The 13,314-nt window shown below is 40.6% G+C and overlaps 1 pseudogene; it reads right to left on the bottom strand.

Moving 5' to 3' along the window:
* Positions 1–316: 316 nt before the first annotated feature.
* LOC113922698 lies at positions 317–10,397 on the bottom strand (annotated as a pseudogene).
* Positions 10,398–13,314: the final 2,917 nt, after the last annotated feature.

The raw sequence follows: 13,314 nt of genomic DNA, 5'->3' as shown, positions 1-13,314 counted from the left end.
CTTGGAAGAATGCTGCAAGAAACATCCTTATGAAATCTGATACTACATTTGCATGTTATTAAGGGGGATGTTATTAAGGAAGTTGCCTATAACATGGCTCAGTGCCCCATTAGGTAAGTCCCACGTGAGAATTCCCATTTAGTTCTAAGTGCAAAGAAAAGTTCTACTTTCTCTGATAAACCATTGCATCTTTAGTTCTCCCTTTTTTTTTTTTTTCCGCTTGAGACACTGATTGTATTTGTGGGGGGTTAGGGAAACAGTGGAATGATAAATACAAAACTAGGGAGAGAGCAGACGTCACAGATGCCAGGACCCCCTAGAACTCCTTGCTCTCATCCTCGCCGTCCATAGACTCTGTTCCCACTTCTTCATAATCCTTCTCCAGGGCAGCCAGGTCCTCTCGGGCCTCTCAGAACCCCCCCTTCCTCCATGCCCTCACCCGTGTACCAGTGCACAAAGGCCCGTTTGGCATACATCAGGTCAAACTTGTGGTCGAGGTGGGCCCAGGCCTAGGCAATGGCTGTGATATTGCTTAGCATGCAGACTGCCCCCTGCACCTTGGCCAGGTCGCCCCCAGGCCCCACTGTGGGGGGCTGGTAGTTAATGCCAGCCTTGAAACCTGTGGGACACCAGTCCACAAACTGGATGGTACGCTTGGTCTTGATAGTGGCAATGGCAGCATTCACATCCTTGGGCACCACTTCTCCACGGTAGAGCATGTAGCAGACCATGTATTTGCTGTGACGGGGGTCACACTTGACCATCTGGTTGCAGGGCTCAAAGCAGGCATTGGTGATCTCTGCCACCGACAGCTGCTCATGGTAGGCCTTCTCAGCTGAGATGATGGGGGAGTAGGTCACCAGGGGGAAGTGGATGAGGGGTTAGGGCACCAGGTTCATCTGGAACTCTGTGAGGTCCACGTTGAGGGCTCTGTCGAAGTGCTTGGAGGCCGTGATGGAGGACACGATCTGGCCGAAGAGCTGGTTGAGGTTGGTGTAGGTGGGGCGCTTGATGTCCAGGTTGCGGTGGCAGATGTCATAGATGGCCTCGTTGTCCACCATGAAGGCATAGTCTGAGTGCTCCAGGGTGATGTGGGTGGTCAGGATGGAGTTGTAGGGTTCCACAACTGCTGTGGATACTTGGGGGGCGGGGTAGATGGCAAATTCCAACTTGGACTTCTTGCCATAGTCAACAGAAAGCCACTCCATCAACAGGGAAGTGAAGCCTGAGCCAGTGCCACCCCCAAAGCTATGGAAGATCAGGAAACGCTGAAGCCCAGTGCACTGGTCTGTCAGTTTTCGGATTCCTTCCAGCACAAGATCGATGATCTCCTTCCCCACAGTGTAGTGGCCTTGGGCATAGTTGTTGGCAGCATCTTCCTTGCCAGATATCAGCTGCTCAGGGTGGAAGAGCTGCCTATAAATGCCAGTTCTTACCCCATCTATGACAGCAGACTCCAGGTCCACAAAGACAGCCCGGGGCACATGCTTGCCAGCCCTGGTCTCACTGAAGAACGTGTTGAAGGAGTCATTGCTGCTGTCCAGCTCCTTGTCACTGGGCATGGTGCCATTGGGCTGGATGTTGTGCTCCAAGCAGTAGAGCTCCCAGCAGGCATTGCCCATCTGCACGCCCGCCTGGCCCACATCGATGGAGATACACTCATGCATGGTTGTTCCAACAGGTGATGTTTACGGAGGGTCGTTGACTGCAGACGCGTTACAAATCTCCAGCAACACCATGAATCCCCTTTAGTTCTCCCTTCTTAACAACAAAAATCAATCAATTTTCTTATCTCTTTGGCTAACTTAGAAAAATGAATTATATAAACACTTATGATCTCAATACTCTCTTTACTCCCTCCCTACACGTCTTAAATTTTCCCAGGAATGATTTTTTATTATTATTATTATTATAGTTTACTATTTTATTAGATGTGTTTTTGTTGTGTGTTACTTAAAATTCTTTGCAAAATCTAGTTGATGTATAAAATATCTATTAAAAAGTTATAAATTGTGAGAATAACAACTGGGTGAGGAATGGGTTTTGTCCTTTATCTGGGAGACCAGATTTTTTCTTATAAAAGAAATTCTTTTCTTTCTATTAGCGACAAAAATATTTCCTCTACCCTCTTAGGTTGCTCAGTGGAGGCCTGCTAATTAAACTGATGAAAGACGGATTAGCAAGAGAAAAGCCAGATTTTTATTTGGGAATGTATATGGGTGTTTACAGAAAATGTGACTCAGGAGGCACTTAGAATTTGGGGCTTATATCCATCTTAATGAAGAAGGGTACTCATGGGAAAACAACTGACTTTTAGGAAAGATAAATGGACCCATAGAATAGATAGGAGATATGATAGTTTTGTGAGAATGTTTGTTTAGGCAATTCCTTATCCTGGTGCCAACTTCTTTTCTCTGGTGATAGGAGTTGTTCTTCCCTGGTTATGAAAGTCCTGGGGAGGGATTAATTCTTTCGGAAGGCTCTGATTTTAGGCAGGTAAAGGGAGTTCAGAAAAAAACAAAAAGAACTCTTCACAGTGGTACGTTCTGGATCTATGTACTTTGAAAGATCACTGCCCTCAGGAGGGGAAGTTAATCTGGGTAGACCATTTGACATTGCAAAGTTTGTCAGTTAGAATGGGCTCCAGGTATGTGTTTCTGCAGGTTTTAGACAAATCTGATAGTTCAACACACCCTTTCTTAGCTAGTTATAGTGTTATATCCTCTGATAAATTTCCAGAGTGCATGTCTTACATTCTGATTTTCTCAAACTCTGTTTCTCTTCTCCAACTCACTACACAGGCCTTCAGGATTATGGAGTTCCTAACATCTCATTTTCTGATTTTCCAGTTGTAAATGTATTCTCCCTTTTTTGCTTCAAATGACAAGTTTATGCTCATTTTGTATCTGTTAACACTTCTTTCAAAAGCCAGGACTTTTATTTAGCACTTCTCACATAAGGGTAGAACAGCTATTTTATTGAAAGAAGCACATATTGAAAGAAGTCCTTTATTTCTGTGCTTTTATTTTGCCCTGTTATTTGTTTTGTTTTTAGTCTAACTAGGCTCACAGGCTCCTAATTACTTTATCCATGCCGGAATTAGAGAGTTAAGTACCGGATTAGACAGAAGTTAGTTCAAATACATAGGATTTGCTCAACCAGAAGTAAATAGTGTCTTATAAAAGTATGTTGTAGTATCAAGTCCAACGTACATTCCCAGTCTGTCTACTCATTTTTGTCTCAACTGTTGACCCTATTTGTTTGTTTCTTTAACTAAATCAATTCCCATTTATACTGTAATAATTTACTAAATTATCACTTTGTTACTTTTCTTGCATCCCTGCAACCAATCCATTTGTCCTACAACGTGGACAATGTGATTTTTTAAAGGTAAGAGAGATTATTGAAAGTTGGAAACCTTTCATGGTTATCTACTGTCCTTAGAACAAACCCCTAACTTCTCAGCATGACCCACAAAGCCCAGCATGACTTTGGTCCTGCAACTCATCTTGGGGCTCATTTCATATCATCTCCCCTTGCTCATTGCTTTCTGGACACAGTGGCTGTCCTTCTCTTCCTTCAGTTCTTGCCTAGGGCCTTTGTGCAAGGTGTTTCCCTTGCTTGGGCTGTCTTTGTCCAGATTTTCTCATGATTGGTTCTCATCATTTGAGTATCCCTTTCCCAGGGAAACTCTCTCTGACCTGTAGTCACCCTCTCTTAACCTATCCACTTTCTCTCACATCGCCTTGTTTTATTTTCTTATCACCATTACTATCGGAAATTGTTTACTTGTTTACTGTCCATCTCCTCCACAGAATGTAAATGTAAACTCAGTAAGACTAAGACGCTGTCTACTTTATTCTTTACTGTGATTTTATTACCTTCCTTAATATGTACTTATGGGTGATTGAAGGAATCATGTCAAATAGAAAACAAAAATGATTGTACCACCTTCTAAATACAGTGATGTTTCCCATTCAGACAGTAAATTTAATGGGACAGATGTGGAAATTGAATTGTGAATTTATTTTATATGAATATTTAAAAAATTTTACTCAAATGCATGGGAAGACGTTCATATATATAATGCTTAAAATCTTGAAATAAGCATAAACTATTTTAAAAAAGATTTATTTATTTAGAGAGGAAGAGAGAGCATGAACAAAAGGGGCAGAGGGAAAGGGAGAGAGATAATCTCAAGCAGATAATGCGCTGAGCTGACAGCAGGGCTCGATCTCACCACCCTGAGATCACAACCTGAGTCAAAACCAAGAGTTGGATGCTGAACCTACTGTGCCACCCAGATGCCCCATGAAATAAGATAAACTTTCAGAAAGTTAGAAGTATGATACCAGAAACTTTTTTTTTCCTGAATCATTTGGTAGTGTGTTACTTATTCCTGAATATTTTTATGTGCATTTCATGCTAAAGGATATTCTCCTGTTTAACCAAATTCAACCACGAAATGAGGAAATGTACATTGATTCATTAATCTGGTATATTTTTCGGGATCCATTCAAGTTTCATCAGTTGTTCCAATAATGCCAAAAAAAACCCAACAAAAACCAGTAGACTCACTTGTTGCACTTAACTGTCATTTCCCTTTAGCTTTTTTCATTTTGGAACAGTTCTTAGTCTTCTTAACTTTAACAATCTGGACACTTCCTTTGTAATAAGGAAGTATTTTATGGGACGGTATATTATAAAATATATAAAATATCTCTTTTTATCAAACTATCAATTTATCCATTTAATTAAATATATTTGTTTCTCATTTTATTCAATGTGTTATATTCCATTGCTATCTTTATTTAAAATGGTGATCAAATTGCCCCCAATTTAACCAGTAGAAATTTGTTCAAGCTAGTTTCTGTGTCCTTTTGATGTATCTTCTTCATTCTTGCACACACACCTTTGCTCTCTGACATAACAGGATGTTCCAGGCTCATCTTGTATTTTCCCTGCTTTAATTTTGTCTATAATCAGCCATGTCCCCAAGGACCCCTAATTTCCTTTAGTGGAGAATGGTAATTAGAAGCCAAGATCTGGACACCAGGTGTATTCCTTGTGACTGATATGTCATTGCTTCCAGGCCCTCACAGTGGGCCGACCTAAGGAATAAAAATACATGTAATATACATATTTATATCTATATTTATTTCTCTTTCTGTATCAATATCAATCTGTGTGTCAAAACTATAAATTCACACAATTCCTTCAATTCCAGTCTTCCTTAATCATATCCTAATCTGTCTCTTTGGGTGTGTTTACATGTGATGACTTTATCAGCCTAACTGTACCCTAAGTCTGGTCTAATCTTCAATTGAAAAAAAAAAAAATTCCATGATGAGCATTGTATCTGTTGTCTGAGAAAAGCTGTGAGCAGGAATCTGGGGCAAGGCATAGGGGAATATGTTAAGAAGTGTATACTAAATATTAAATGATTGTATAATAAGTTTTCATAACTATCATACTTTTTGTTAATATTCATAATAATGTAACACATTTTCCTATTTCTACAATCTGAATTCAGGGAATCACTGTTTATGTTTTTGCTGCTTTTTTAAAGCTAAGGATAAGCTTCTCAATACTCTTGAAGTTTGACTACTTTGCTCATTTTATATATATGTATATATTTATCATGTTTATATGATATAGGACATAGTTGTGTAAAGATAGGATCAACTTACAATCTGGGAGTAGGTAAAATGAGATGTTTAGCAATTTTAGGATTCCTCAGTAAAAATCAATGCCAAATCATCTTATACCTGGTAAATGCCAAGCAGTTGAGAAAGAAGACAGAAAGTATTTGGGCAGTCAGAAATAAGGTGCCTAAGGGGGAAGAGCAAGATGGCAGAGGAGTAGGAGACCTAAATTTTGTCTCGTCCCAGGAATTCAGATAGATAGGGATCAAACCATTCTGAACACCTACCAACTCAACAGGAGATGGAAGAAAAGAACAGCAGCAACTCTCGGAACAGAAAAGTGACCACTTTCTGGAAGGTAGGACATGTGGAGAATTGAATCTGAGGCGGTATTTGGGAAGATAGATGGTGGGGGAGGGGGGCCTCCGTTAGCCGTTACTAGCAAGAGAGCAGCAGAGCACAAAATCAGTCTTTTACAAGTCTGCTCCCCAGAGGGAGGTTGCTCCAGTGGCTAAGTGGGGGGTGGAACCCTCACTGGGACAATGTGGTCTCAGGACCCTCAGGGTCACAGAAAGACTGGGGGTGCCTGAGTGCAGCAGAGCTCCCAAGTATCGGAATGGGGAAGCTGGCTGCAGAGACGGAGCCGAGGAATGGGCTCTCAGCTCAGGGTTGCCATAAACCGTGATCCACGGTACAGTCAGGCCACTGCTCTTCCAGCAGGGACGCAACAAGTGGCAGATCCGGGGAGACTCCCCTTTCTCCCCCGGGAGGAGCAGCGCAGGAGCGCACCGCAGGGATCTGCTGGGTTTGGAGACTCCACACAGGGTCGGGTCCCAGAGATAGAAACGCTCGGTCACAGGCTGGGGGAGCACAGAGTGTGGCTGGAGACCAGGGAGACAGGAGTGATTGGCTGCTTTTCTCTGGGGGTGCACTGAGGAGTGGGGCCCCGAGTTCTCAGCTCCTCTGGGGTGGAGCTTGGGAGGCTGCCATTTTCACTCTTGTCCTCCAAAGCTGTATGGAAAGCTTGCAGGGAACAAAAGCCCCGGAGAGCAAACCCCAGCAGATTACTAAGCGCGGACCCGGCAAGGGCAGGGCAATTCCGCCTCCGGCAAAGACTTTTGGGAACCACGGCAACAGGCCCCTCCCCCAGAAGATCAACAAGAACAGCCAGCCAAGACCAGGTTTACCGATCAATGAGAACTGCAGAACTCCAGTGCTAGGGGAATACTGCACATAGAATTCATGGCTTTTTTACCATGATTCTTTAGTGTTTCACAGTTAATTTTTTTTAACTTTCTTTTTCTTTTTTTTTTTGATATTTCTTTTTCCCTTTTTCAACCAACATCTTATCAATCCCCTTTTTAAAAAATCTTTTTTATGTTTCATTTTTAGAGTCATATTCTATCCCTTCATAGTAGTTAACCTTATTTTTAGTATATATATAAGTTGTTCTCTCTTTAAAATTTTGGGATACAATTTCTTCTAACAGACCCAAATATACCCTAAATCTCTAGTGTATGGCTTTATTCTAGTCTCCTGCCTGATCACATTCTCTACCCCCCCCTTTTTTTATCCTCTTCTTTCTTTATTCAACCAACTTATCAATTCCTTTTATAATTTTCATCTTTACAGTCATATTTCATCCCTTCATCGTATTTACCCTTATTTTTGTACATATATAAGTTTTTCTTTCTTTAAAATTTTGGGAGGCACGTTCTTCTAACAGACCAAAATACGCCCAAAATCTAGTGTGTGGCACTGATCTATGCACCAGCCTGATCATATTTGATCATATTCTGTTTTGTTTTTTTGTTTTTATCTTTTTTTCTTTTTTCTTTCTTTCCCTTTCTTTTCTCCCGGTTTCAGGTCTCTTCTGATTTGTTTAGTGTATATTTTTCCGGGGTTGTTGTTACCCTGTTAGCATTTTGTTCTCTCATTCATCTATTCTCCTCTGGACAAAATGACAAGGTGGAAAAAAATCACCTCAAAAAAAAAGAACAAGAGGCAGTACCGACTGCCAGGAATCTAATCAATACAGATACTAGTAAGATGTTGGAACTAGAGTTCAGACACGATTTTAAAGATACTACTGGGCTTGAAAAAAGCATGGAAGATATTAGAGAAACCCTTTTAAGATATTAGAAAAACCTTTTATTTCTGGAGAAATAAAAGAACTAAAATCTAACCAAGTCGAAATCAAAAAGGCTATTAATGAGGTGCAATCAAAAATGGAGGCTCTAACTGCTAGGATAAATGAGACAGAAGAGAGAATTAGTGATCTAGAAGACCAAATGATGGAAAATAAAGAAGCTGAGAAAAAGATAAACAACTACTGGATCATGAGGGCAGAATTCGCGAGATAAGTGATACCATAAGACAAAACTATATTAGAATAATTGGGATCCCAGAAGAAGAAGGAGAGAGAGAGAGGGGCAGAAGGTATATTGGAGCAAACTATAACAGAGAACTTCCCTAATGTGGGGAAGGAAACAGGCAGCAAAATCCAGGAGGCACAGAGAACCCCTCTCAAAATCAATAAAAATAGGTCAACACCCCGACATCTAATAGTAAAACTTACGAGTCTCAGAGACAAAGAGAAAATCCTGAAAGCAGCTCGGGAGGAGAGATAAGTAACCTACAATGGTAGAAACATTAGATTGGCAACAGACCTATCCACAGAGACCTGGCAGGCCAGAAGGGACTGGCATGATATCTTCAGAGCACTAAATGAGAAAAATATGCAGCCAAGAATACTATATACAGCTAGGCTGTCATTGAAAACAGAAGGAGACATAAAAAGCTTCCTGGACAAATAAAAACTAAAGGAATTTGCAAACGTGAAACCAGCCCCACAAGAAATACTGAAAGTGGTCCTCTAAGCATAAAGAGGAGAGCCTAAAAGTAACACAGACCAGAAAGGAACACAGACAATATACAGTAACAGTCACCTTACAGGCAATACAATGGCACTAAATTCATATCTTTCCATAGTTACCTGAATGTGAATGGGCTCAATGCCCCAATCAAAAGACACAGGCTATCAGATTGGATAAAAAAACAAGACCTGTCGATATGCTGTCTGCAAGAGACTCATTTTAGGCCCAAAGACATGCCCAGATTGAAAGTGAGGGGGTGGAAAACCATTTACCATGCTAATGGACACCAAAAGAAAGCTGGGGTGGCAATCCTTATATCAGACAAATTAGATTTTAAATCAAAGACTATAATAAGAGATGAGGAAGGACACTATATCCTACTTAAAGGGTCTATCCAACAAGAAGATCTAACATTTATAAATATCTATGCCCCTAACGTGGGAGCAGCCTATTAATAACTAAAGCAAAGAAACACATCGACAGCAATACAATAATAGTCGGGGACTTTAACACCCCCATCACTGAAATGGACAGATCATCTAAGCAAAAGATCAACAAGGAAATAAAGACTTTAAGCGACACACTGGAACAAATGGACTTCACAGATATATTCAGAACATTCCATGCCAAAGCAACGGAATACACATTCTTCTCCAGTGCCCATGGAACATTCTCCAGAATAGATCACATCTTGGTCACAAATCAGGTCTCCACTGGTACCAAAAGATTGGGATTATTCCCTGCATATTTTCAGACCACAATGCTTTGAAACTAGAACTCAATCACAAGAGGAAAGTTGGAAAGAACTCGAATACATGGAGGCTAAAGAGCATCCTACTAAAGAATGAATGGGTCAACCAGGAAATTAAAGAAGAATTACAAAAATTCATGGAAACCAATGAAAATGAAAACACAACTGTTCAAAATCTTTGGGATGAAGCAAAGGCAGTCCTAAGAGGAAAGTATATAGCAATACAAGCCTTTCTCAAGAAACAAGAAAGGTCTCAAATACACAACCTAACCCTACACCTAAAGGGGCTGGAGAAAGAACAGCAAATGAAGCCTAAACTCAGCAGGAGAAGAGAAATAATAAAGATCAGAGCAGAAATCAATGAACTAGAAACCAAAAGAACAGTAACAGATCAACGAAACTAGGAGCTGGTTCTTTGAAAGAATTAACAAGATTGATAAGCCCCTGGCCAGACTTATCAAAAAGAAAAGAGAAATGACTCACATAAATAAAAACATGAATGAAAGAGGAGAGATCACAACCAACACCAAAGAAATACAAACAATTTTAAGAACATATGAGCAACTCTATGCCAGCAACTTAGATAACCTGGAAGAAATGAATGCATTCCTAGAGATGTATCAATTACCAAAACTGAACCAGGAAGAAATAGAAAACCTGAACAGACCTATAACCACTAAGGAAATTGAAGCAGTAATCAAAAATCTCCCAAAAACAGAAGCCCAGGGCCAGATTGTTTCCCAGAGGAATTCTCTCACACATTTAAAGAAGAATTAATACCTATTCTTCTGAAACTGTTCCAAAAAATAGAAGTGGAAGGGAAACTTCCAAACTCGTTTTATGAGGCCACCATTACCTTGATCCCCAAACCAGACTTAGACCCCATCCAAAAGGAGAATTACAGACCAATATCCTTGATGAATATGGATGCAAAAATTCTCACCAAGGTACTAGCCAATAGGATCCAACAGTACATTAAAAGGATTATTCACCATGACCAAGTGGGATTGATCCCTGGGCTTCAAGGTTGGTTCAATATCCGCAGATCAATCAATGTGATACAATACATTAACAAAAGAAAGAACAAGAATCATATGATCCTCTCAATAGATGCAGAAAAATCATTTGACAAAGTACAGCATCCTTTCTTGATCAAAACTCTTCAGAGTATAGGGATAGAGGGTACATACCTCAATATCATAAAAGCCATCTATGAAAAACCCACAGCAAATATTCTCAATGGGGAAAAACTGAGAGCTTTCCCCCTAAGGTCAGGAACACGGCAGGGATGTCCACTATCACCACTGCTATTCAACATTGTATTAGAAGTCCTAGCCACAGCAATCAGACAACAAAAAGAAATCAAAGACATTCAAATCGGCAAAGAAGTCAAACTCTCACTTTTTGCAGATATCTGATACTTTATGTGGAAAACCCAAAAGATTCCACCCCCAAACTGCTAGAACTCATACAGGAATTCAGTGAAGTGGCAGGATATGAATCAATGCACAGAAATCAGTGGCATTCCTGTACACCAACAACAAGACAGAAGAGAGACAAATTAAGGAGTCCATCCCATTTACAGTTGCACCCAAAACCATAAGATACCGACAAATAAATCTAACCAAAGAGGCAAAGAATCTGTACTCAGAAAACTATAGAATACTCATGAAAGAAATTGAGGAAGACACAAAGAAATGGAAAAACATTCCATGCTCATGGATTGGAAGAACAAATATTGTGAAGATGTCAATGCTACCTAGAGCAACCTGTACATTTAATGCAACCCCTATCAAAATACCATCCACTTTTTTCCAAGAAATGGAACAAATAATCCTAAAATTAGTATGGAACCAGAAAAGACCCCGCATAGCCAGAGGAATGTTGAAAAAGAAAGCAAAGCCGGTGGTATCACAATTCCGGACTTCCAGCTCTATTACAAGGCTGTCATCATCAAGACAGTATGGTACTGGCACAAAAACAGACACATAGATCAATGGAACAGAATAGAGAGCCCAGAGGTGGACCCTCAACTCTATGGTCAACTCATCTTCAACAAAGCAGGAAAGAATGTCCAATGGAAAAAAGGCAGTCTCTTCAACAAATGGTGTTGGGAAAATTGGACAGCCACATGCAGAAGAATGAAACTGGACCATTTCCTTACACCACACAAGAAAATAGACTCCAAATGGATGAAAGACCTAAATGTGAGACAGGAGTCCATCAAAACCCTAAAGGAGAACACAGGCAGCAACCTCTTCGACCTCAGCCACAGCAACTTCTTCCTAGAAACATCGCCAAAGGCAAGGGAAGCAAGGGCCAAAATGAACTATTGGGACTTCATCAAGATAAGAAGCTTTTGCACGGCAAAGGAAACAGTCCACAAAACCAAAAGACAACCGACAGAATGGGAGAAGATATTTGCAAATGACATATCAGATAAAGGGCTAGTATCCGAAATCTATAAAGAACTTACCAAACTCAACACCCAAAGAACCGATGATCCAATCAAGAAATGGGCAGAAGACATGAACAGACATGTTTCCAAAGAAGGCATCCAAATGGCCAACAGACACATGAAAAAGTGCTCAACATCGCTCGGCATCAGGGAAATCCAAATCAAAAGCTCAATGAGATACCACCTCACACCAGTCAGAATGGCTAAAATTAACACGTCAGGAAATGACAGATGTTGGCGGGGATGTGGAGAAAGGGGAACCCTCCTACACTGTTGGTGGGAATGCAGCCACTCTGGAAAACAGTATGGAGCTTCCTCAAAAAGTTGAAAATAGAGGTGCCCTACAACCCAGCAATTGCACTACTGGGTATTTATCCCAAAGGTACAAATGGAGGGATCTGAAGGGGTACATGCACCCTGATGTTTATAGCAGCAATGTCCACAATAGCCAAACTGTGGAAAGAGCCAAGATGTCCAACAACAGATGAATGGATAAAGAAGATCCATCTTTAATGGATAAAGAGCCAAGATGTCCATCAACAGATGAATGGATAAAGAACATATTATGCAGTCATCAAAAGGAATGAGATCTTGCAATTTGCCATGACGTGGTTGGAACTGCAGGGTATTATGCTGAGCGATTTAAGTGAATCAGAGAAAGACATGTATCACGTGATCTCACTGATATGAGGAATTCTTAATCTCAGGAAACAAACTGAGGGTTGCTGGAGTGGTGGGGGGTGGGAGGGATGGGGTGGCTGTTAATAGACATTCGGGAGGGTATGTTTTATGGTGAGTGCTGTGAATTGTGTAAGACTGTTGAATCACAGACCTGTACCTCTGGAAACAAATAATACATTATATGTTTAAGAAAAAAAAAAACAGGAGGGGAAAAATGAAGGGGGGGGAAATTGGAGGGGGAGATGAACCATGAGAGACTATGGACTCTGAGAAACAAACTGAGGGTTCTAGAGGGGAGGGGGGTGGGGGGATGGCTTAGCCTGGTTATGGGTATTAAAGAGAGCCTGTACTGAATGGAGCATTGGGTGTTATATGCAAAGAATGAATCATGGAACACTACATCAAAAACTAATGATGTAATGTATGGTGACTAACATAACATAATAATAAAAAGTAACAACAACAAAAAAGGAAATAAGATGCCCAGATCAGTGAAAATATCAGCTCTGCCTAATGAGTGCATAACAATTCCAAATACAACCTTAATATTTTCATAAACTTATGTGAATGAGAATTGGCCATTAAAATATGAAAGTCCACTCTTCTATCAGTGCAAAGGGGAAAGTGATGGTAATCATGAAGAGCAAAAGGACTGGCATTGGTAGTAGAAGAGTGAGCACACAGAGGAGTTGGCAGTGCTCAGGCCGCTTTCCCTGAAGGTGGAAGGTAATTCACATGGGAGGCAAGGTGAGCACAAAACATCTTGCCAGTTTAATGCCTATTTTCAAGTTCATCCTGAGTAAGATTCCGAGTTGGTCAAAGAAATGAAGGTCAGTATTAATTTAAAATCAAAACATTGTACCTGGAGTCCTTAAATTCCTTTTGAGACCCAGATCTAAATGT

Source organism: Zalophus californianus, chromosome 9 (assembly GCF_009762305.2).
Source record: "Zalophus californianus isolate mZalCal1 chromosome 9, mZalCal1.pri.v2, whole genome shotgun sequence".
Classification (NCBI taxonomy): Eukaryota; Metazoa; Chordata; class Mammalia; order Carnivora; family Otariidae; genus Zalophus; species Zalophus californianus.
The sequence above is the reverse complement of the archived record's forward strand: the minus strand, read 5'-3'. Positions and strand labels throughout refer to the sequence as shown.